This window comes from Colossoma macropomum, unplaced genomic scaffold (genome assembly GCF_904425465.1).
Source record: "Colossoma macropomum unplaced genomic scaffold, Colossoma_macropomum, whole genome shotgun sequence".
Lineage (NCBI taxonomy): Eukaryota > Metazoa > Chordata > Actinopteri > Characiformes > Serrasalmidae > Colossoma > Colossoma macropomum.
Window position 1 is genome coordinate 8,757,948 of NW_023494798.1, and position 26,530 is coordinate 8,784,477.

A 26,530-nucleotide genomic window follows, 5' to 3' on the forward strand; every position below is an offset into this window, starting at 1 on the left:
GCCCCCTATACTGCATCCAAGCATGAAACATTCCGCTCAAATAGAAGGACTATAATTAGCTTGTATTAAGTGGAAAATGTATTTAAGGTCTGGGAGCAGCTTAACTCACAACATCTATCCAATGCAATTGCATTTTTACTGGACTGAAAGCATATCTTACACTGTGTTGCTAATGAAGAATTTTGGGTAATTTGCAGTAATAATAGATGACATATGAGTATAAGAAATAAAAAATAAAATAATAGACATAAATTCACAAATTCCATTTAATGAATTCACCCTTCAGGAACGTGAGCAAAAAAATTTAAATGCTTAGGGAGAAATATGGAACAGTGCACGTCAAACCCTGAGTTTTATAAACCTTACAAACTTTAGCTTATTCTCAAAACAGTTATTATTCAGAAATTGCTTCAGTTCAAAATATCCCCTCTTTAAAACGTCTGCTTGATAAAAAAGTATTGTGTGATATTTATTTATTTATAAAATTAAATGTGATTTGGGTCCCAAAAAAGGGGCAAAAAATGTATGCTTAACTGTTCCAGGTCAGGTAAAGAACAGATATGCCCTCCTCTCTCTATTCCCTTCTCTCTAGTACCCCATCAGTGTCAAGAACCAGTCTGCTGCCAGTCTAGCTGGAGAATCAGTAAACAGAATTAAAGCTAGAGCTGGCTGCAGTCTAGCTCTCCTCTCCTCGTGCCAAAACCAACCTGAACATATTCCATATTTGGGCGTATTTGCCGCATTGAACCAACAGGCATGCATGAAAAAATAAAGTACCCAAATACCATTAAACGTAGCCTATTTCTTTAACATACATCTGCATTTTTCATACATTTTCTGACCAAATGCAGTTAAAAACACTTGAAACGGCATGTTAAAACGTTTGCTATTCAGCCAACTGGTTAAACACAGCAGATAACAATTAACAAGCTCGGATTGAACATGCTTCTCCAATCTCCTGTAAAGTCACTATTTTGGAGACACTTGTTTTCCTTTGGACAGTGACGATATGCATTAAGTGAAGACTTTGTATGTGTTACAGTCAGTTTTTATAGCCTTTTTGTTCTTCAAATTTTCAAATTGCCAAGACAAAAGTGTATGGATTCCAAGAAGACTATGAAAAAAGCCCTCTTGTTGCTGAATCTGCATTTGTGAATGTAGAATTTAGCAAGAAAAATCATTAATAAATGAACAAAATAACACTGATCCTTGTTTTGCTTGCAGATTTCATGGAATCCAAATAATACATTTTCAAAGAACAAAGAAAAATCTTGAACATGTATGAACAATACCAAAACAAATCACCGGTGGTTCCAAAACGTGCTGTATCATATTCTTCATAACTTTCATATTTCATAAGCTACATTTAAAAGGTGTGTGTCGTATGAGAGCTGTAACTGTCTTCTTTCCAGGCAAATAGATGGTAATGTAATTTTAAAGCTTTAGAATAAGAAGCTGAACTCACAATTTTTTTTTTTCTACTGAAAGTTGACCCATTTTTCCACAAATCTGAGCTACAAACTGGATCTCAGATGGCTTTCAGCAGTAAATTGTAAGCATATAGCATTATGTGTAAAAAAAAAATGACATTTATTTCATGGAGTTACTCAATAATTTGCCTTACGATTTGGGCATGGAATATCAGATGGAAAAACCAAAATATACCCAGGAGAATAAGAGAGTTAAATCTTGATGTAAAACATTTACTGTTTCATATCTGTGAATCATTTTGAAGGACACCTCTTTGATTTTGAACAAACCAAAGGAAGAGAGACTAACACTGCTCCATCTCTCTCTCTTTCTCTCTCTCATTTGCTCACTGAGCCAGAGGGCCCAACTTAAACAGTAACTCATAAATCCTGCTCATTCTGCCTTTAAGGAGCCAAACATACATTGTCTGTCTCTGTGACTGGTTGGTTCTTGCTGTTCACATGGGGAGTGAAGTGGATTCAGGGCAGGCAGTGAAACGGTAAAAACAACAGCTCTCAATTAGGACTTTATGAACGTAACATCATTAATGAACATCACTAAGGCTGATTAAATTACAGCGGGGTTACACTGTTTTTGAGGTTTGGTTTAAATGGCTTTACCTCTGGAAGTAAATTTTAGGTCAAATAGACAAGTTATGAAAAGTTGTGGGAGGCTTACTTTAAAGGGACTTTGCTATAGATATCTAAGTATGAATGATGTAATCTGTAACCTAATCCATAGGACTGTGATAGCCCAGTAAAGTAATTATAATTTGATTACTTTTCATTTCTTTCATTTCTCAAATCTTTTTACAATCATAATTAAATAAAGACAACAGAAAAACAAAACAAACAAGACTTTTCAATATGAATGTAACTTAACACGGTAAACAGGAAAAACAGATTTATAGACTATGCAGTCCATTGCAAAAATATTGGCACCCCTGGTAAACATGAGCAAAACAAGCTGCAAAAACATTATTTGTTTCTTATCCTTGTAAGAAACAATGAGTCCCTCATTCAAAATATGAACATAAAATCTAATATTTATTAGAAGTGTAGTGGTTGGGAAAAAAAAAAGAAAAAAAAACAAACTAAATCTTATCATGAAAAAAATCTATTTTTCACCACTGTTGGCACCCCTACAAAGTCCAATCCAACCAAAGTATATTCCCACTCATATTCTATGTTATATTTTGCATTTTAAGTGTGATAGAATGCATTTATTCAGTATTTTAAATTGTTCTCAGCTGTCTAAATAGAAGGTTTGTGACTTTGGTCAGGGCAAAAAATGCCCATATGTGGTTTTACACGCCCATTTACAACCCTATGATTCGGCCCTAGACTGAAACAAAGTGTTTTCCCCTTTTTGGGGAACTAAAGAATGATTTGGTGGGTTCTGCTCAGATTTGCTGGTTTACCGTGAGGCACCACGATGGCTCATACAGAAGCAACATGTCCAAATAGACACAGGCAGGAAAATAAAATGAACCTCTATGTAAATAAGCTAGGTTATCATGCTGTTTAGTCAGCTATGCTAGTTACGTATACTAGCTACTTGCCATCAATCTTGGCAACAACACAAAGTAAAGTTGTTAGCTCACTATAAAACTTTCAATGGAAGGTGATCTGGCTTCAACCATTCAAGAGTGGCTAAAATTGTATAGTATTCTTAGCTACCCACAGGTTTCTCTTGGGGTTGTGATGCTAACAAAGTTGGAACTTCCCCTCTCTTCAGTGTGAAATGCTGAGCGAAGCTGCAAAATAATGTCTGAAACTGTCCGGAGTGAAATATGCAGAGCAAATCTAATAACTCAGAATTAAAGTTGTCCTGTTAAACATGTGGGAGCTGAAACTGGTGTCCTGTTTGCCAGCTTGTTTTAAGAATTTTTCATTCCACCTTAAATGGTGGCACAGTTACATTCTGGTTCCTGTACAAGCTTGTGCATTTAAGGTGGAACGGAACATTTGATTAAAAAGCCAAAAAAGGAAGCCAACTTTAGCCATGTTTAAAGACAAACCTCAGCCATGCCCATTTAGAGTTTTGCTCTTTGGGAAGGGTGAAATGCTTCACAATACCTGGTGAACTGGAAAGTGGGCTGCTATATGTAAATGTTGGGGATGTAAATATTAATGAGTCAAGGCTGTTACATAACACTGTGTGACTGTTTAGGATTTTGGAATTTGTCCATTTTACTGCCCTCTTTTGTGTATGGATTTCCATTTAGGGAGAAGATTCTTGAGGTTCACAGTAAGTGAGGTCCATGTACCGAGCTCTGCTTATTCATCTACGCCACTGTTTATACAGTTTTTCATTCCATGGTACCTCCAGTGTTCACTTGAGCATTTAGGAACACTTACATGGTCTGCTATGACTTCCTGTTTCAGCAATGTATTTCATGACATTATTGAATGTATAAAAAAGTAATGTATTCAGAATGTATTTAAAACACATATTGATAACGTCCTTGGGAAAACTTTTAATTCACACTGTTCCACTTTGTTGCTGTTTGACACTTTTGTTCAGTGCAAGTCTTCTGATGGTATATTTCTTTAAAAATTAATTCTTTAAATGAAACATTATTTTGACTCTTTGTCTGCTTCAGTCAATGATGTGTATGTAACTTGGCATGGAGTGCGAGTCCACTCAGGCTCATTTTTGAAAAGAAGCCGTCTTGTCTTTAGAGTAAGTGTTTACATGCTGTGTGCTGATTTTAAAACAGTTCATATGTAGACAAGCGTTAATAATGATTCTTTGTGTTATGCAAGCGTTGCAACAATGACAGCTTTGAAGGCCATTCTTGGCATTCTTTTCCAATATTTTTCAGAGCCTGATGAAATCAGGTTTAAATTTGACAAATATGTCTTCTAATATCTTTAACTGTTGCGTACACAACTGCAGAGGCCACATTTGTAAAGGACTTTCTTCAAATCCATTATGTGCTCTGCCTTTTTAGTTCAATTTTTGAAAAAGAGTGTTCTTAATTGGATGTTAAATAGGTAACCATGATTTTGGTCATAAAGTGTGCATGGATCAACTGCAAAATCATACAAATCATACATTTTTTATTAAGCATTTGCCAAGAATTTTTATTTTTATTTTATTTTTTTTTAATGCGCTGGCTTGCTAGTATTGCATGGTTTGAATAATCTAAGTTGGTTAGGTAGCTAGCCATAGTTCGTCATCAGTTGTGGTAGCCACTCATAATAGCAAGGCAGTATAATGAGTCAAGTCGAAAATAAAAGTTACATTTGGTACCAGACATTAGAGCAGAAATTAGAGATTAAATGTTTGGGACACACCAGCCAGAGTATTTCAACATCATTCAGTGTGGAAAGGACAAAAACTGCTCCTTCAGTCCAGAGAGGTTCAAGAGAAAAACATGGCTAACTGTGAGTGTAGCTAAAAACACTCTTCTGCTTTCTTCGCCTGCCCTTGAATTCATTCATGGATTGGTGACTTTCAGAGAAAAGTTTTGACAAGTTTGCCCAGATGAAAGATCATCGTACATCTTTTCTTTTCAAGCAGGGAACGTCACGGTGAGTCATTCTGCATTTTTACAAGGCGTGTCATTCCTAAAGCCTGGAAAGCATGTTTCCCTGCTCTGATATGTTGTTTGGATGTATATTTGCAGACCACAATGGTAGATGTTACTGCTAGATAACTTTGGATTTGTAATGCAAAGCTGTATAACCAGGTGAATTTGTGATGTCATTGATGGAGTGTGTTTGTGTTTGGATCAGATTTGTGTGTAGTTTCATTGATGAGTTGACTGCTGCCCCTAGAGTTTACTGTGTCCCACCCAGGATTTCTGTGGCAGAGAGAGATGACAAAGGAGAAGAAAGAAGGAAGATGTGGGGATCAACAGCCTTAGTGTTGCAGAAGAAACATGTAGGACTTCTTACAAGGCAAAAAGGACAAAAAGGACTTTATATCTTATACCAAAACCTCCAGAGAATGAATACATACATGGGCCAGAGAATAATCCATAACTATTATAATGTTCAATTGTAAAGGGTCCCACCTGTGGTTGGGGGTGTGAAAAGGCAACAAAGCAGACATTGATTCTAATTCAAAGTGCTGAATTTTCTGATCACTGGTAGTTAATCCATGTCACAGTGCAGTAGTTTCTGATGGGAGAGTAATTATTGCTCTCCAACCTACAATAAGCAGGATCTTGTTTAGTAATGAGCAGCACATATGACAATAAAAGTTAATATAGAGTAATCTGAAGTTGTCAAGTACACCAGAATACCTGGCACTTTCCTGATACAGAGACTTATATACCTGGTATGTACACAAAACTACATATAAGTCCCAAAAAGTCCCTGTTGCTATGCAGAATGTGTGTCTGTATGTGTGTGTGTGTGTGTTTACCATATATGATCATTTGGTCCAGAAAGTTCTCGCTGCTGGCATATGGGTCATTCTACAGAAACGTCCACTTTTCTATCTCTCCATAGGTGTCACTGGTGTTACTGATCCTCATTGGTGTTACACATTAGAAAGGTAACACCAGAGACTTTTTTTTAAGGAAAAATGCATTTCATAAAATAACAGCTACAGAGCATCAAACCCCATGTTGTCAATCATGGAATTTCCACTAAAATATGTCATTTAATCCATTTGTATTCTATTTTTCACAATTACCTCAGAATAAAGTCGGTCACACCAAAGCTTCATATGAAATCATGAGCTGAATGAGAAAATCTCTGATAACTGAAAGACACAGTGGACTCACCATGTGCTTTTCTTCATAGATACTCAGAAAACAGGTAAAAGGAAGTCAAGTGATGTCATCAGTGTGATTTTTATTTCAAAATAAGAGATTTTTTGTTACGCAGTAACACCAGTGACACGACTCCTGGGGACAACAACTTTATTATATATTTTATAATATTTATTTGGCGTTTGTTTTCTTTACGTCATTTAATTTATATATTCCATAGTCATGTATAAACTATTGCAGTTAAAATTGCAGAAAAACATGTTTTTTTTTTCAAAGTATGACCTCAGCCTTTACACAAGACTGTGGGGACGAGCTCTTCTGTGGTGCTTGGAATTCTAGATAACTGATTTAAAAACCAATATTGCTAAATAGACAGCTGAAGATTTTATTTTAAATTATAAATAAATTGTAACCTTATCATGTTTTTTAAGCATAATATACCTGTAAATGCTAGGGACACAAAAATGGACTTTTCTGTAGAATGACCCATTTGTGTGTATGTGTAGCACACACACATAGGATAATTAATTTAGCATGTCTCAAGTTAGCCAACCTTAAGTTAAATTCCGGCATCTTCTATTCCTGGAATGTATGAGGAAAATGTGATCTATGTGTGTGTATGACGTGCATGTGCGCTTGTCCTATGCTGTCAGATGACATCTATCATATGCACATTCTGTTCCCAACTATACTCAACTGAACACATCTGAGCCCACCTAAAAAACATAACTAAATAAAACCGAACCTTTCCAGATTTTAACTCTGGAATCAGGGAAGATCAGGGAGGACACAAAATAACGCAGGAGGACGGTGCTTCATGAACAGGGTTAGGAACCTGTGTCATACTGAGGACTTAGTGAGATTCAGTTATAATATACAGTGACTGCAAAATCCAGTACCAGAAACTACATTCAATATACCCTTGTAATGCAGAAATTACAGATATAATTGTTATTTAGCATTACAATGTTTATCAGTGGCTTTATATGTGATTCTCTGCATTGGCATTGACCATCAGTTCCTCCATCTCTGTAGCTGAGGTCATGTCCTGTATTTTGGCCCTCTGTTTTTGAGTTAGAGGGAGGTTTTCGTCAGGGCTGCACAGGTGAAGCCAGCGCTGTAAAAAACACACAAATTAGATTTTTTATATGAAATTCTCCTTTCTGAATTATAGACAATTAGTGTAAGTTACAGACTGTAGTCCATCTGTTTCTCTGATACTTTGTTAGCCCCCTTTTACCCTGTTCTTCAGTGGTCAGGACCCCCATGGACCCTCACAGAGCAGGTACTATTTGGGTGGTGGATCATTCTCAGCACTGCAGTAACACTGACGTGGTGGTGGTGTGTTAGTGTGTGTTGTGCTGGTCTGAGTGGATCACACACAGCAGTGCTGCTGGAGTTTTTAACACTGTGTCCACTCACTGTCCACTTTATTAGACGCTTTTACCTTGTCAGTCCACCTTGTAGATGTAAAGTCAGAGACGGTAGCTCATCTGCTGCTGCACAGTTTGTGTTGGTCATCCTCTAGTCCTTCATTAGTGGTCACAGGATGCTGCCCACAAGAATCTGTTGGCTGGATGTTACTGGTTGGTGGACTATTCTCAGTCCAGCAGTGACACTGAGGTGTTTAAAAACTCCAGCAGCACTGCTGTGTCTGATCCACTCAGACCAGTGCAACACACACTAACACACCACCACCACTGAAGAACAGGGTAAAAGGGGGCTAACAAAGTATGCAGAGAAACAGATGGACTACAGTCTGTAACTGTAGAATTACAACGTGCACCTATATAGTAAGTGGAGCTGATAAAATGGACAATGAGCGAAGAAACATGTCCAGGCAACAGCGTCCTGTGACCACTGATGAAGGACTAGAGGATGACCAACACAAACTGTGCAGCAGCAGATGAGCTATCGTCTCTGACTTTACATCTACAAGCTGGACTGACAAGGTAGGAGTGTCTAATAGAGTGGACAGTGAGTGGACACAGTGTTTAAAACCTCCAGCAGCACTGCTGTGTCTGATCCACTCGTACCAGCGCAACACACACTAACACACCACCACCACGTCAGGGTTACTGCAGTGCTGAGAATGATCCACCACCCAAACAGTACCTGCTCTGTGGGGGTCCATGGGGGTCCTGACCACTGAGGAACAGGGTAAAAGGGGGCTAACAAAGTATCAGAGAAACAGATGGACTACAGTCTGTAACTGTAGAACTATAAAGTGCACCTATATAGTAAGTGGAGCTGATAAAATGGAGAATGAGTGTAGAAACAAGGAGGTGGTCAGAATGTTATGCCTGATCAGTGTATTTTCTTGTCTATATAACAAGGTGTGATATTGATATAAGACAGGCAGAAACAGCAGGTTCCTTATTCTTTCTCCTGGGAATCCACTGTTTCAGCATTTGCATTTTCTAAAATACCTGATCCAGCTAATTAATGATCCAAGCCCTTCATGAACTGGATCAGTTCTGGATCAGTGCTTGCAAGGCTTTGTGAAGCAGTGAAGCTTTTTTTGTAAACTGTATCATAAAAGAGCTCATTCAAGGTTTTTAAACCACTGTACATTAGTTACACTTGATGGACAAAAGGACAAACAGAAGCCATAAATCTGCACTATTCAAGGGGATTCAGCAGCTGAGCTTTTGGCAAAATGGTCCAAATATATCCCTTCTAGTGATTTTGAAAAAGTGTTATGTGCTTTTAAATCAAAAAAGATAATAACAAAAAGGCTGGGTTCCTTCCAAGCCACAGCTCTGCAGAAATAAGTTTTTTTTCCCTCTTCAACTGATCAAATTAAACAAGTGAGTTTATTGTGGCAGAATGCTAAATTCTACAGAGCTGTGCCCTGGATGGAACTCAGTTTGGTATCCTGCTTTACTGTACGTCCAGTCATTTTCAATGGGGTTACATAATTTTGCAGGTGCGATTTAGCGATTAAGCAACAAGCAGCAAGTGACACGGCAGCAGAGTAACAAGCAGAATTGAAATTTTCTCTTTATTTTTTATTCAAAAAACTTTATTCAAATGAACTATGATTCAGTGAAGCAACTATCTAACTGAATGGCTCAAACAAAGTCCTAGGACCAGTTGTAGACAGGAGGGTCCAAGGTCCCCAGCTTCTGCTCTTTGAAACCAGCATTTCATTCATATTCCCAAAACTATCGTGCAAAAATATGAAATAAAAACTTCTTAACCTGTAAACGCACTACTGTGGTTCATATTTTAAACAAAACGGCAATACATATATAATACATCATCATCATCATCATCATCATTAACCGCTTCATCCAGATATTAGCGACATGTCGCCTCCTATTGTGGGCGTGGGGTTAGAGGCTACTATGGGAATAGGTTGCCAATGGTATTTATATTACACTTCTTGGTATACATATCCTTAATTACATTTAACCTAGCCCTGGTCCATTTATGTTTCCCATAGTAAAGGTATGGGCTACTTGAATCAAGATGTGAATAATATTGGCTTAAAACCACTGAAACCCACACAGGGGTTTGATACTTTTGAATCAGCTTCCAAAGCAGTCGCGTGGTTCTGTGCTGACTGAAGCTTCAGACATCATTGATCTTATTGGAAAACAAACAAAGCATTATGCTTCAAAGTAAAGTGTGTTGGTGTCTTGATAAATGGCCTGGAGCTTCAGTATCAAGAGTAACATCACTTGTGTAATCTTACCACAGAATTGGAAAAAATTGGGCAGGAGCCCAGCCAAGTTTGGGGGGTTTTCTGCTCAAACGCACCTGGGTCACTCTACAGAAATGTCTGCTTTTCTATCTATCCATAGGAGTCACCGGTGTTACCGATCCTCATTGGTGTTACACATAAGAAAGGTAACACCAGAGACATTTTAATGAACAATGCATTTAACAAAATTGTCTGCTACAGAGCATCAAACCACATGTTGTCAATCATGGAATATCTACTAAAATATGTAATTTAATCCATTTGTATTCTATTTTTTCACAATTACCTCAGAATAAAGTTGGTCACACCAGTGACTTCAGCTAAAAGCTTCATATGAAATCATGAGCTAAATGAGAAAATCTCTGATAACTGAAAGACACAGTGGACCATGTGCTTTTCTTCATAGATCCTCAGAAAACAGGTAAAAGGAAGTCGAGTGATGTCATCAGTGTTGCTTTTATTTCAAAATAAGAGATTTTTTGTTACACAGTAACACCAGTGAGATGACTCCTGGGAACCACAACTCTCATTATATATTTTATAATATTTATTTGGCATTTGTTTTCTTTATGTCATTTAATTTATATTTCATAGTCCTGTATAGACTATTGTAGTTAAAATTGCAGAAAAAAATGTTTTTTTAACTAAAATATGGCCTCAGCCTTCACACATGACTGTGAGGACGAGCTCTTCTGTGGTGCTTGGAATTCTATATGATTGATTTAAAAACCAATATTGCTAAATTGAGGCTCAAGAAGATGTAATTGTTAAAATAACATTGTTTTATTTTAAAATATAAATAAATTGTAACCCAAACATGTTTCTCAAGTGTAATATATCCGTAAATGCTAGTGACACAAAAATGGACGTGTCTGTAGAATGACCCACCTGATTCAACTCATCAGTCAACTGCCAGCCTTAGTTAGTCTGCTAGAGCAGGGAAATCAGCCTAGTTCCCCACTTTAATCTTACAGTGTATGTTTTTATATAATAACCAAAGTTTTGTGGGGAGGAGCATGGCTGAAACCCCACCCTTTTCCAATATAACGCCCTATAAATTCACAGCCCCACCTTCCGTTCCCATGACAAAGTGTTCATAATCAATCCTGCATCAGTGCTGCTGCAGCTATGAGAGGGATCTGGTCTTCTAGATACAGGCAGAATCTGCCCAGGACTCCAGCCCAAGCTCTCAGAGTTCTCCCCCCTCTTTCGATCAATCTTCCCTCATACTACCATCATGTGGTCATTAACTTCCTACCTGTACCTCCATCCTCACCTGTTTGAGGCTCCCTTTTACCGTCCACAAGCCACCAATTGCCCAACCAGGCACCATCAAGACGGAGGAGAGAGCCAGCAGCCAGCCCAGCCCATACGCCCAAGCTGGATACACGTACCAGCGGTTATACCTCAGAGGCTTGAGGTCCACCAGATAATATATGAATGTGACCTTGGAAAGGAGAAAAAAAAAGTAGTGACACTACAGAAACTTTAATTATATATAAGATCTTATATCTTCTTATTTCACATTAGTTACTCATAATTTCAAACTTTGCATGCCATTATTGTCATCGGTGAAACATTTCAAGGTCTTTCAAAAGAAAACAAATTTATTCCACAATAGCCTGTCATGCCTTCTAAATTTGATTGCATGTGCAATTTCCTACACAACAAACCAGCCGATGTTGGTCCTTAGAAAGTCCACTGGGAACCATGTGGAGTAGCCACACTGGACAGCACTGGGCTTAAATATGGGGATACAAAGGACTCCACTTTGTGGATCTCATGTAATCAGCCAGTGGACCCTCTGAGTGTTGGAATATGAGCCCTTTTTTGGGTGGTGCATGGTATCTCTCTCATCCAGTCCCATGCAGTTTGAAGACATGCAACACAGCAGGCAAATGAAACTGTCAATGATGAAATAAATGTATTCTTATTTAAATAGGCTGCTCTCATAAACTGGGTTCCACATCCTACTTTTTTGTATTTTATTGTTTTCTCTGAGGTCTACTTATAATGTTTGTGTGCTTTCTTGTAATTTTTATTACCATGCCTTTAAGACTGATGTATGTAAACAAGATCCTTTCAGACTGGCTGCCCTGCTTTCAAAAATCAAGTCCAGGCTAAAACACTTCTTATCTAACTTCAGTATGAATGGGTGGGGCTAAAATGATGTAGGCTGTGAGATGGTGTAAGGTTTGCATGTTTTCATGAATAGACTGTATTAAACTCTCAAACTTTCCATGATATGGGCCCTTAAATTTTTCCTGTGAAGCAAAACTGACTAATCTAAAAATATTCCACATTTACACCGATCAGGCATAACATTATGACCACCTCCGTGTTTCTACACTCATTGTCCATTTTATCAGCTCCACTTACTATATAGGCCCACTTTGTAGTTCTACAGTTACAGACTGTAGTCCATCTGTTTCTCTGCATACTTTGTTAGCCCCCTTTTACCCTGTTCTTCAGTGGACAGGACCCCATGGACCCTCACAGAGCAGGTACTATTTGGGTGGTGGGTCATTCTCAGTGCTGCATTAACACTGACGTGGTGGTGGTGTGTTAGTGTGTGTTGTGCTGGTCTGAGTGGATCAGACACAGCAGTGCTGCTGGAGTTTTTAAACACTGTGTCCACTCACTGTCCACTCTATTACCTTGTTGGTCTACCTTGTAGATGTAAAGTCAGAGACAGCAACTCATGTGTGTCAGCATAGTTTGTGTTGGTCATCCTCTAATCCTTCGTCAGTGGTCACAGGACGCTGCCCACAGGACGCTGTTGACTGGATATTTTTGTTTGGTGGACTATTCTCAGTCCAGCAGTGACCATGAGGTGTTTAAAAACTCCAGCAGCACTGCTGTGTCTGATCCACTCGTCCCAGCACAACACACACTATTCATATGTATTTGCCAGGAAGACAAGCATATTCTTTATTTAGCTGCCTTGTCTATAGGCAGGTCATTGTTATTGGGCTAAATCTCCACTCTTAGAACTTAAGATGACATTTTTATTTTATAATTATCACATAATAATTATATATTATCAAGTGGTGGTTTAAATATGAACTTCTTTCAAGTTTTACTCAAAAACTATTAATTATTCAGCCCTACTAGAGGCTCACCAGGGAGATGAGAGGAGTGATGTATTTCCAGCACAGCCTAAAGATGAAGTTAGGGTACGAGCCAGTCATATCTTCTATCACATCACACATGCGTTCAGCCCCTAAGGAAAAGAGAGGGAATGAATGTAAGATGGTGCCAAGGATATTGTACCGATTCAAGTCATTATGCAAAGATCATGTACTCTACATCAGAGGTTTTCAGCCTGTGTGAGATGGCCCCCTAGTGGGACACAGTAGTATTGTATTTTCTTTTTAACTGCAATTTTATATATATATACACATATATATATAAGTTAGGGTTAGGAGTAGGGATAGATTTAATAAACTCTTTCACACGGAACTTGTAGCTGTCAAATCAAAACCTCATATCTTCAAAATGACAACTTTACAGGAGAATAAAAAAATCTACTTTACTTTTAATGTAAGTCAATGGAACCAGACATCTTTCCAAGTCATTTTGGGCCGTTTCTTTTAGGTCATTCATCATGAAACTTGCAAACCATGTAAGGGGCAACAGGTATTTTCAAATTATATCAAAAACAGAAAAACAACAAAAGAAAAAAGTTTTCTTCCGACAAGACGAATATATATATATATATATTTATATATATATATTTATATATATATAATGTCTCAAGAGTGTGTTTGTGCATGGCATATCTGTGCCTGAAGATGACATGTGACCCACCAAAGATCCAGCCAATGGTCAGGGACTGAAATACAGCGAGGAACAGGAGGCAGGCTCCACTACAGGCATAGTAGTCAATCAGCTGAAACCAGTACATCCCTGCCTATGGAAAACAAATTTTAGCTCAAAGAGGCAATTATTGGGGTTCAAGCATTTATCCAAAACACAAGTCACTACACACTGTGTGCCCGTGCATGGAGTAAGCTGTCTCATATACTTAGGTTAGATTATATATTGGAAGTATTCTCAGACAAAATGCATTTCATATAATTTAGAGACATGATTTTTAGGGACAGCAATTTCTAAACAGCCCATTTAATACACCTTATAACAGTTTAACTGCACCAATAAGCCAAAACATTATAAATGAAGCGAATCGCGTTGATTATCTTATAACAAAGGCACATGTCAAGGTCTGGGATATATTAGATGGTAACTCCATTTCCGTTTCCATCACATAGACAGCCATATATATGTGCACCATTTACCCAGGGAAGTGATAGCACCAGGATGTGGGACGAAAACGTGGATGCAATTGGTCATAATCTTTTGGCTTATCGTTGTATCTTTTAAGCTCCTTTTGTCATTATTCCATTTTCCCCTTAACTCTCTCTCTTTTCTATTTTCTTTCTCTGACCTCTGTGACCAAGATGAGTTGACTGAAGAAGCAAAGGAGGCAGAAGAAAAGGAGGAAGAGTTCTCTGCGTCCAGTTTTGCGCAGTACATGGGGGAACACGTCAGTCACGGATGTAATGATCCCTTCCAGAGCAACAAACTGGTGAAAAAACACAGCAAAAGCACAATAAAATCTGCACCAGATAACACGAATAAGCACAATGGTATATATGCATGTGTTCACGAACCTGTGTGTCCACGCACAGGAGAATGAGCATAATAAAGAAGCATACAGCCCAAAGCTGAGGCACAGGTATCATAGCTGCTGCCTGTGGATAAGCTATGAAACCTAGACCAGGTCCTGGGAAAGGCAAAAGATATAAGAGTTTCTTATTGTCATTCTTAGTAATATTTTGCTGTACTGTTTGTCCTTGTTTATTTTAGTTATTAACTGGCAATTACCTGATTCTGCCACATCCTGAATAGGTCTGCCATATTCATGGGCCATGAAGCCCAAAACTGAGAACACAGCAAAGCCTGCCACTATACTAGTACAACTGTTCAGCAGGCATAGCATGAAGCAATCCCTAAAGCCACACACACACACACACACACACACACACACACACACACACACACACACATACACACAGATGTAAAAATTTCCTATACTCAAAAACATGTTTTAAATGGCTTTTTAAACTACTCTTACTATGATTATACAGGAAGATTCACTCGAAAGAGGCCCCGAATATTCTGCTGTAATTCCCATTAGGATGAAGCAATCTGAACCAAACAAATACGCTACATACATTGATGTATGTGTAATCAATTACATTACATGCGATGCTGGAAGTGATCTTGGTTTTCTGCCAGACACATGAAGGGGTACGGGGGTCTGCACCCGGAAGTTGTAAACGGAGGTTAAACGAACGCGACGGCTGTCTGGCACCTACCTCATCACTCTGACGCAGGGGCATCCCGGCTTGTTTGAAGCTCCTTATGCTGAGGATCACATTGCATGTTGTTTCATTCAGATTGCTTCATCCTAGAGAGAGTTATTACAGAATATTCGGGGCCTCTTTCGAGTGAAGCTCCCTGTATATACCAGTATTTACATCACCATGTGTTACCATGGTAAATAGTTCACATTTTTACATTGAAAGCCAAAAATAAGTAATAGGAACTTAGGAAACAGCTTATTTTTGTACATCATGAAGAAGCTTGAACCCACCATGGTCAAGTATATTAATACAAGCTAAAGAGAGTGTCAGTGTGCCAGCAGGAATAGCTACAGAGCATGCCTGCACTAACATAGCTAACTTGTTTAGAATATTTAGCTGTTACCTAAATAGATACATTATGGTGGTATTTAAAATTATAACAAATAAGTACTTCTATCTAATAAACTGCCAAATATGGGATGTAACACTGTCCTAGTAGCATGTAGTGGTAGCTTAGCTACAGCTACAGCTTCACACAGCACAGGTTTGATTCACTGAAGCTCGACTAACACAATTTTAGAGGATTAGGCCTCAAATTTGAGGGAGTGAACCTATTCTGTTCTGTATGGTGCTGTTAACTAAGCCACTTTTGCTACACTAGACTGTCCTTATTAGCACTAGAGCGTTAGCGTAGTAAGGCCAAAAAAGCTTCACAAGCCACAGCACAGGTTCAATTTCTTTAGTTTCGGCTCACTAATGCACCACTGACACTCAAAATTGTACAAAGGTGAGTATTGGAGTGAATGTTAACTGTTCTATGGTGTTTTTGAGCTGTCAGCTCACTAAGCCTTAGCATAACCAGCTCCACTTTACTCTCCTTAGTACTGTTTAACATTTAATAATTGTTTGATCAATAGTGCTTGATTATTAGATGACTAATTTAAAAAATTGTTTGGTTTTTTGTAAACGTTCTTAGTATTTAGAGCTATTACCAAATGCACCTGAGAGGAATTACCTGTAGCAGTTGTTGTTGTATGTGTTGTAGCTGCCCAGCACAGTCAGTGCACCCGCACATGTGCTGTATGAGTAGAAGACCTGGGTTCCAGCTTCCATCCACACCTACACAAACACCACAGAGAAATTTGCGGATTTACTGATGACCTGTTACATAAGTACTAGTCTTAACACCTGGTGATTGAGCAGGGAACCAAACTTTGCCTGCAAAAAGCTCTCAGAATGACTAGTTAAACACATATACACAGTGTACTATGAGGATTATGAGAAGGCAAATGATTAATCCATTCAAAGTGTTCCTTTGAACAGACATTCTACATTCAAAGATTACTGTTGACTTCCTTGCCAACTCACCACTTCCCACCCAGAAAGCAAATGCATTTGACAAATATTAATAACATATCGCTGCTGTCGGAAGAAAACCTCGTATCTCCATTTTTTGTTGTTTTTTCTGTTTTTGACATAATTTGAAAATACCTGTTGATCTTTACATTGTATGTAAATTTCTTGAAGAATGGACCAAAAGAAATGGCTTGAAAAAAACTCTGGTTCCCATTGACTTACATTAAAAGTAAAGTAGGTTTTTTCCTTTTCCTGTAAAGTCATCATTAATCTTAATTTATCATTAATCTATTCTCTAAAGTCCAGTTCTTAATTTGTCATCAAATCCTTATGAAAGTAAGATTTGCAGAAGCAGTTCAGGTAAGTCAGCTATTCGTGTAAACTATTTTCCAAGAAGACAAAACCCAAAACAAATAAATAAATAAATTCAGCACTTTTTTATATACACAAGCAATAAGCAAAACATCTTCCATGGCCTCCCCATTCACCTGATCTAAAGGTCACTGAATGTTTTATTCTTTCTTTTATAAGTTTTTATTCTTTCTTTTATAAGTTTTGGGGTACATAGAACAAATGAGTTTTCTTCAGTCTGGGTTTGAAGACCGCGAGAGACTCTGCTGTACGGACAGCCAGTGGGAGTTCGTTCCACCACCTGGGTGCCAGCACAGAGAACAGTCTCGATGCTTGCCTTCAGTGCGCCTTGAAGGATGGCGGGTCAAGCCAAGCTGTACTTGAAACTCGAAAGGCTCGTGGTACAGTTCGAGATTTCACCATTGTCATCAAGTAGGAAGGCGCTGGTCCATTTTTGGTTTTGTAGGCAAGCATAAGGGTTTTAAACCTGATTCGTGCAGCTACAGGAAGCCAGTGAAGGGAGCACAGCAGTGGGGTGACGTGGCTGAACTTGGGGAGATTGAAGACGAGCCATGCTGCTGCATTCTGGATGAGTTGCAGAGGCTTGATGGCCTGCATTGGAAAACCAGCTAACACTAAAGGGCCTGACTTAATGCCGAGTATACGAACATAGCTCTCACTCTGGGAGTACAGAGATTGAATGGCCCGGAGTAACTCCCGGAGGACCTCCCACAAGATATCTTGGTGAAACATGTTCGTAAGCCTTCTCCAAGTCCACAAAACACATGTAGACTGGGTTGGCAAACTCCCATTCCCCTTCAACAATCTGTGAGAGGGTGAAAAGCTGGTCCATTGTTCCACGGCAGGGACGGAATCTGCATTGTTCCTCCTCAATCTGAGGTTCAACTATCGGTTGAAGTCTCCTTTCTAGCCCCTTGGCATAGACTTTCCCTAAGAGGCTAATCAGTGTGATACCCTGGTAGTTGGCACACACCCTTTGGTCCCCTTTCTTAAAAATAGGGACCACCACCCCAGTCTGCCGGTCCAAGGGTACTGTTCCCGAGGTCCATGCAATATTGTAGAGGCGTGTCAGCCACATCAGCCCCACAATATCCAGAGCCTTAAGCATTTCCGGATGAATCTCATCCAAATTAAATTATCAGTAGAACTCAAAACTGTTCTTATTAAAATTTATACAACAGTTAGTTCCGGACACACAAGCTGATTGGTTGAGAAGCTGATTTGGTCAGACTCTGAAGATGAGACTACACTAAATTCCCAAACTGTCATCACCACTGAGCAGCTTTCAGTCAGCTGCTGTGACAGAAGAATACCTAAACAACCTGTAATTAGCCAGAAATTAACTGAATACCATTTGCCAAACTAAATGGGCTGTAAGATGCTTTACAGACTGGCTGGAACAAAACAACATTAATACTGATCTAGCAAAAACTGACAAAACTGAGCTGAACTTGATATTGCGGCAGTTTTATGGCTCAGTCCGATTTGGTCAGCCTCTGAAGATCAGACTACACGTTTGGCGAATGGTATTGGGTTCATTTCTGGCTATTTTTACGTTGTTTAGGTGTTCTTGTGTCACAGCTGCTGGTTGTGCAGCGAGTGAGCGGAGTTCGTTACTCTGACGTAGCAACAAGCTGCTTGTTAAGGAACTATAATTTGGTGAAGGAATTGCGAACATTAAAACATATTAAATGCCGCGTTCACGGCCCAGTTTATTAATTTATTACTTTATTTATTTAACTGTTGTATAAAAGCAATAGAATACTCGAGGAGTGTGTTATCGCCAATAACATCACATATGTGATGATCTACGGTGAGCAAATCACAGCCATGATGTTATTTTGCGATAACACACTCCCTCTCATGTTCTATTGCTTGAGTAATGTATTTAGTATGTTAATTTAGTAATTTGCTTCACCGCATGCCTGTGCCACATAAGGTGTGTGGCCCAGTAGCCTGCTACAGTTTTGAGTTTTGAGTACGAGCCCAATGTGTGGCTGCAGAAGTGAGTGCCACACCTGTGGATCCAACAGTCGCTGGAGATCAGGATAAACATAGAACACAACTCCCTGCAGAGCTCCAGGCAGAGTTAGCCCTCGAACCAGCAACACCAGCAGCATCACGTAGGGGAACGTGGCTGTGAAGTACACCACCTTAGAAATGTGGACAGAGTATGAAATTTGAGAGAGCATATAATTTAAGGTTGAATATTAACATATGTTTTTATCCAACATTAGGCTTGCAATAAAAATAAAACTTTTCAGAAAAAAACGTATATTATGGCATCTGGCAACCACTCCAAGCTTGCACTGTAATCAGGTTGGTAAGCTAATGCAGTATTAGTTGTTTGGGGATGCTAAGTGGTACTGCATAATGTGATTGCCTGGGTGAAATGCGGAGGTGTTACCTGATATGCTGTGCTAAAGACCAGAATGGTGATGGTTTTATTGTAACTACTATTGATTACATACCATCTCTATAATACATGTTTAATAAATACTACTTAATAATATTTAATGCACAAATTCTTGTCTTTAGCTCACAGTTGGTACAATGTATTGGGTTATTCCACTGCCCTCCACCCAGCAGATTATGCTGTGATTCTTTGCACTAGACAGAACCAAGAGCCCTTAAGCAACACTCCTAATGCTATATGAGTTCACTCAGTATAATGACCAGACTAAGACATTCTGGACGATGGTGTCTTCCAGTGTCCATAAAGGTAGTGTAGGCCATTTTTCCTTTGAAAGCAGCCGAAACGTTGAGTGAACAAAGAAATCTAGGTTGGTTAAGCAAATGAACTTTCGTAAGGATGACTACAAAAGCAGCTGCTGAGAAAACTCAAACATCTTAATGCATCATCTTGCATTGAAATTTTGAGTTGAGTTTCTTTTTTTTTTATGGTTGCAGTCCTACCCGAAATGTAGGAACAGTGACAAAGTGGACAATTTCACGATTTCACATACACAAACCTTGCCAGATGATTTGACTCCTTTCCAGACGCAAAAATAGCAAATGATCCACACTGCAATCAGACAGAGGAGAAGCTCCCAGTTGAACTTTCCCACATCGTCAATGCAGTAGAGATAGACAGCACTCTGCGCCTGAATTTTGAGAGAATAAAAAGAGGCATTAAGTTCATGGTAGCATACACAATGTTTGCCAGCACAGGGGACTGCTGCTTACTGATTAGTATGCATGTCTTGTAAGACATGGCTTGTCAACTTATACTAATGGTCAAACCTTATTCTCTTTTGTTATTGTTTGCTATGTGTGTTGACCAGTGAGTCTTGGTTCCTCTTAAGGTTTCTACCTCTTACTCTTAGGAAGGATGACATGCACATCTGTGAAGGCACCATTTATGCTGGACATATATACATATATACCCAAACTATATTCACATCTACTGTAACTGCAATTCACTTACTCCCAGAATTCAGTGGCAGCTGATGTTGAGTTGGCTAGTCCTGTTCTGTTGAGAGTCAGGTTCCCTCCAATAACATTACAAGCATCTGAGGAGGAGTCAAATCACATAAACACACAGTTTCATGTGTAGAGAATGATGTCTTCATTTCAAATAAGATGCAAATTACAATTTAACTGTAATACCTTAACTATGATTTATGTTTGGCAAATTAGTGTAAAGCAAATCATTCAAATGAACCATGGCCCTGTTTCATACCTGTGTTCCAGGTGTTGTCACAGCTGGCCCAGGGCAGCTGGGAGCTGAAGGAGAAGACTAGGTAGAACAGCGCCCAGGCCAGGATCATTATATAAAACCTGCCATATATTTGAAGTATCTGACCTGCATAGCCAACACCTGATAGAGGACAGAAGTATTATTGATTAAGCCTCTTCTTTAGTGCTGTCATGACATTATTGATCCGGCTCTGCCTCTTTCTGGCTCTACCCATTCAGGGACTGGAGTTTAAGAAACTCGACTGATAATAGCTACATAATTGTGCTTCATATTATAGAGGCACAGCAATGACATCAAGATGGTAATGTTGGGTTTGTGAGTGTTGTACTGATATGATTGCTCAGCAACAATGCAGCCAGGTTGAATATTGCTCGCCCAATATAACAAGCAAGCAGTGGTCCTATGGTCAGAAAGAGGATGACAAATAAATGATTTTACAGATATATGTATTAAAGATATATGTAATAACTAGGTAAGTGTCTGGAGTTGTTAAACACCTCAGTGTCACTGCTGGACTGAGAATAGTCCACCAACCAAAAATATCCAGCCAACAGCATCCTGTGGGCAGCGTCCTGTGGGCAGCATCCTGTGGGCAACGTCCTGTGACCACTAATGAAAGACTAGAGGATGACCAACACAAACTGTGCAGCAGCAGATGAGCTATCATCTCTGACTTTACATCTGCAAGGTGGACTGACGAGGTAGGAGTGTCTAATTGAGTGGACAGTGAGTGGACACAGTGTTTAAAAACTCCAGCAGCACTGCTGTGTCTGATCCACTCGCACCAGCACAACACACACGAACACACCACCACCTGACCAGTGAAGAACAATGTAAAAGGGGGCTAACAAAGTATGCAGAGAAACAGATGGACTACAGTCTGTAACTGTAGAACTACAAAGGGCACCTATATAGTAAGTGGAGCTGAAAACAAGGAGGTGGTCATAATGTTATACCTAATCGAACATTATAAACATGACTGCTGAAATGCACTGCAACACACTGTAACAAAGTTATGGTATATTTTTTGCATCACAACAGACCCAGGAAGAGGAATTTGTTTTTAGACTGAGTTACATGATGCAGACCAACCCATCCCAAAGTCTAGCTGCATTTCTTTTGCTACACATACACACACAGTGTCATTCCATACTCATTTATTATTTATATGCTACACTGAAATAACCAAGGTGGCTAGCTAGTGAGAAAATGAAAACTGGCAAAAGCCTTTATTTTAAATGACCCATATGGAAAAATATTTATATTACAAATATATTTCTCAAATATATTTTTACAATATATGAAAATGTATGGTAACACTTTCTATGAATGTCACCTTTTAAGCATCCATAAACACATTCATAACATGTTATAATGCATTCATAAGACATTATAAACATAGCTATAAATATTTATAAAAATGCATTATACGTTATAGCCATGTTTATTATGCATTATGAATTGTTAACATAATACATTATAAGTACTGTTCATAACAAATTATAAGAGCTCATAAGTCATATTTGTCTGCTCTAAGTAAAGTGAAGCGTACTGTACTAAAGCCTCCTCCAGTGTTAAGAGTGAGGCTTCAAGTTGAAGTATTACTGAAGGATTTACTGAAACACTAAAACATACACAATAAAGCACATTACAGGCTTCAAATGTGAGAGTTTAAACTAGTGCTGCCATTAGTGTTTTACCCAATGTGGGAAAGTCAATGTACACCACCGTTAGCTTGGTATTTGTCTTTACTTTACGCTCTCCAAGCTGGGACTGACTTCTTTGGCACTGACATTATAACATGTTATTAACACTATTTATAATGCATAATATTAACAATTCATAATGTATAATAAATATGGCTGTAAAGTGTAATTCAGTATAATTCTTTTTATAAATATTTATAACCACGTTAATAATGCCTTATGAATACATTATAACATGTTATAAATGTGCTTATAGATGCTTACAAACGTGACATTCATAGAAAGTGTTACCTAATGTATTTCTTAAATAGCTTTTTGAAATGCATTTTACATGTATTTTCCCAATGTGTTTATAGTAAAACAGCACTCACACAAAATGTATGTCAAATAAACAAGATATCAAATCATCAAACTGCATTTTCTCAGTGTATCAATACCTGCAACAGTTGCTTTTGCCATGTTAAATGTTCATTTTGAAATATTGGAATACAAATTAATTTCAACAGGTATTTCAAACAGTAAAGTGCATTATTTTGGTTTTTTCATGTTTATGTTTTATTTTTGGAGTTTTTAAGTATGCTTACAAAGCATTGTTACACATTTACAACAAGTTATAAGAGCATTTATAATACCTTATGAATGCAGCCTTCTTAAAAAGTGTTAGCAAAAATTATTCTGTTTTGCATTGTTTTCTACATTAATACACACTTTTTGATTACAAAGTATAACAGCGTGAGTGAATCTTTGAAATATTTACAGAAATTTCAGAATTTCCTGGTATTTAGTACAGTGTGCTCCCCTTTTGCTTTAATGACATTGTCCACTCAAGCTGGTATGGGCTTCACAGGTTTGGGTAAAGCTTCTGAAGAGTAGACCGATTAGTAGAAATTCAGAGAGTCATCTGAACACGAGTTTCAATGGAAAAAATCTTACCATTTGCACAAAGGCCTTAACATGGTCATCATCCCAGAATCCTGAATATTTGTCAGTTGACATTTACTTCTCACAACTTTCCAGGGTTTAAAATATATAAAAATTCTAAATTTCCAGATTTGACTTGAATGAAGTCCAGTTTTCCAGTGCGGTCTCTGACTTGTAGACCCCACTGTATGTGTTTTCCCACCATCCTCACCACTGTTTGTATGTAAAAGAGTTTCTGTACCTTTCAGTCACGCAACTTTGCATGTGAATATAGCTGAGGGGAGATTTCTGCGATATTGAAATTAACGTAATTTGTAAAATGTAAATCATTCAGCCATTTTAATCATCTCTACCCCACAAAATGAAACAGAATATATTTTTCTCTCTCGTAACTATAATACTTAGAAAAGCAGAGTTGTTAACTGGTTGCAGATGCGTATTTGTGCAAGTATTTGGACACTTATACTTTCAATACCTTCAAATACCTGGAAAATTTTACAGACTGTAGTCCATCTGTTCCTCTACATACTTTGTTAGCCCCCTTTACCCTGTTTTTACCCTGTATTGTTCCATTGTGTTCTAAGACATTTCCGATTTGAAGATGTAGAGGGCCATACCTGCCTTGCTCCCACATTCACTGGCAATTTTATCAAGAACACCTACCATATAGGTGCAATATCAACATACAATTACTGACTGTAGCCCATCTGTTATTGTACAATTTCTCATCCACCCTTGACACTGTGACATAAAGACACATCAAGTGACTTCATTAAATCACCAGTGACCCGATGTCACTCACCTTGCGCCAGTGGGCAGATGCGATGCCAGCATGTGATGCCCCCCTGTTGTGTGTACTGTCCCATAGCCGTCTCCAGAAGGAAAAGGGGTATCCCACAAGTCAGCACAAACACCACATACGGCACCAGAAACACCCCTGAGAACACACCAGTGACATCTATGTCAGTAAAACTTATCCATAGGCTTATATAAATCAATCAGACCATGTTATATTAGTGAAGACCACTCTAGCACCACCTGCAAGAGACCGATCTTACCCCCTCCATTCTTGTAGCAGAGGTAGGGGAACCTCCAGAGATTGCCGATGCCCACTACATGTCCTGCCACTGCAAGAAGGAACTCAGCTTTACTAGCCCAATGACCCCTGTCCTCTATTTTCCCCTCCATCTCTTCCTGCAGTGCTTCTTCTGTCGTACCTGATGCTCTTCTGCTCTACCTGCTCTTATACTGTTCTGGCTGATCCTCCAATCTCCTCCTTCCTTCTCCAGCTTTGATGAGAGTATCTCAGAACCAATGACCTTGATAAAATCTTGAACTCTCCCACAGACGACACTGAATTTCTGTCAAATTTTATTTCTCTAGAAAGGAGTAAAATCAGCAGCACTCGATGACTGGACAACGCCACACTTTATTTGTGACCAATGCATTTCAGCACATCAGAGTTGAAGAGGCGTTGTTTAAATACACGAAGAACAGACAGAACAATTTAAAAAAGAATCAGTAAAATGAAAGAAACACCCATGTTCCAAGTTACAGCGTCAACCAACAGGCAGCGTACACATCTCAAATGAACATTTTAGCATTCACTTAGTTCTAACAAGCAAGACAATATAATAAATAAAATAAATAAATAAATAATAAAATAAAAAGGGGGACTTTTAAGATCATCAAGAAATCAAAGGACAAAAAAGGACAAGTTACTAGAGTAAATAAACTAATGAAATTCGTTTGAGCTTCTTGTTTGTTTGTTTTTTGTTTGTTTTTAAATTGTACTTCCTGTTCTTTGTGTAGTTAAACAACAACGCAATCATTATTCTCTTCAACCCTGATGAAGGCCTAGGTGTCGAAACACATTGGTTACATTTGCATTCTTGCATTTTTGCACATTTTACTTCACTTTAGCAATGTTAGCTGCAAGAATTACTGTATCAAGCGAATACTGTATACTGTATATTGCTGCTCTGGTTGCTACCTCAGTGACTGCTATGCTCATATATGCTAGGCTCTCTGCTAAGCTGCTAATATGTCAAAGTATGTTACATCCTCCTTTGCACAGCTCCCCATACTCTCAGTACTGTGTGCTGCCTGTGTTCTGTATTGTATTTATTGTAATTTGTTCATATTTACGTATTGTACTGTATTGTCTGCACTGTATATTGTATTGTCTTGCACTTGCGGGAATGTTGTTTAATTTCACTGTGTACTTGTATATAGCAGAAATGACAGTAAGGCCTGACTTGGCTTGACTTGACTTGACTTGACAAATAAAGTGTGGAATTGTTCAGTCATCAAGTGTTGCTGGTTTTACTCTTTCCTAAAGTTTTTACTGTTTCCCAGCACCTTGTCAGACTGTAAAGTTGTGCCAGACCACTCTTTCCAAGATACAGTTTTATTTCTCTCACATGCATCTGTTTGTATTCTCACTATGTAAATCTTTACATGCAAAACAGAACAGCCAACAGTCGTAAACTGCAGTAATGTGTTATGCAAAACAAAATGAAAAAAGACAAACCTTAAGACTTGCAAACACATTTTTCTCAGAGAATTATCTAAAACATGTTTAAAATTTTCAAGTACAATCAGTTTTTCTGAGACACACAAAAATTGAATGGCAAATATATAGACTTTATGAGCAATATTTGGTGCATACTTTGCAAATAGAATGTATGTTAAGCGATGCTGAGGTGTTTAAAAACTCCAGCAGCACTGCTGTGTCTGATCCACTTGTACCAGCACAACACACACTAACACACCACCACCACATCAGTATTAGTGCAGTGCTGAGAATGATCTGCAATAGTACCTACAAATAGTAAGGGTTAAAAGGGGGGGACAGAGTATGCAAAGTGTCGTATAAGTGTCATATCTCCAAAATGGTAACTGTACAGGAGAAGGAAAAAACCTACTTTACATTTAATGTAAGTCTATGGAACCATATATATGGATATATATATATATATATATATATATATATATATATATATATATATAGAATAAACAGAGGAAAACTCCAGCAGCACTGCTGTGTCTGATCCACTCAGAGCAGCGCGACACACACTAACACACCACCACCACATCAGTGTTACTGCAGTGCTGAGAATGATCCACCACCCAAATAGTACCTGCTCTGTGAGGGTCCATGGGGGTCCTGACCACTGAAGAACAGGGTAAAAGGGG

General features: G+C 38.5%; 1 pseudogene; it reads right to left on the bottom strand.

The window, feature by feature from the left end:
* Positions 1–6,617: 6,617 nt before the first annotated feature.
* LOC118817748 lies at positions 6,618–24,597 on the bottom strand (annotated as a pseudogene).
* Between the last annotated feature and the right edge of the window lie 1,933 nt (positions 24,598–26,530).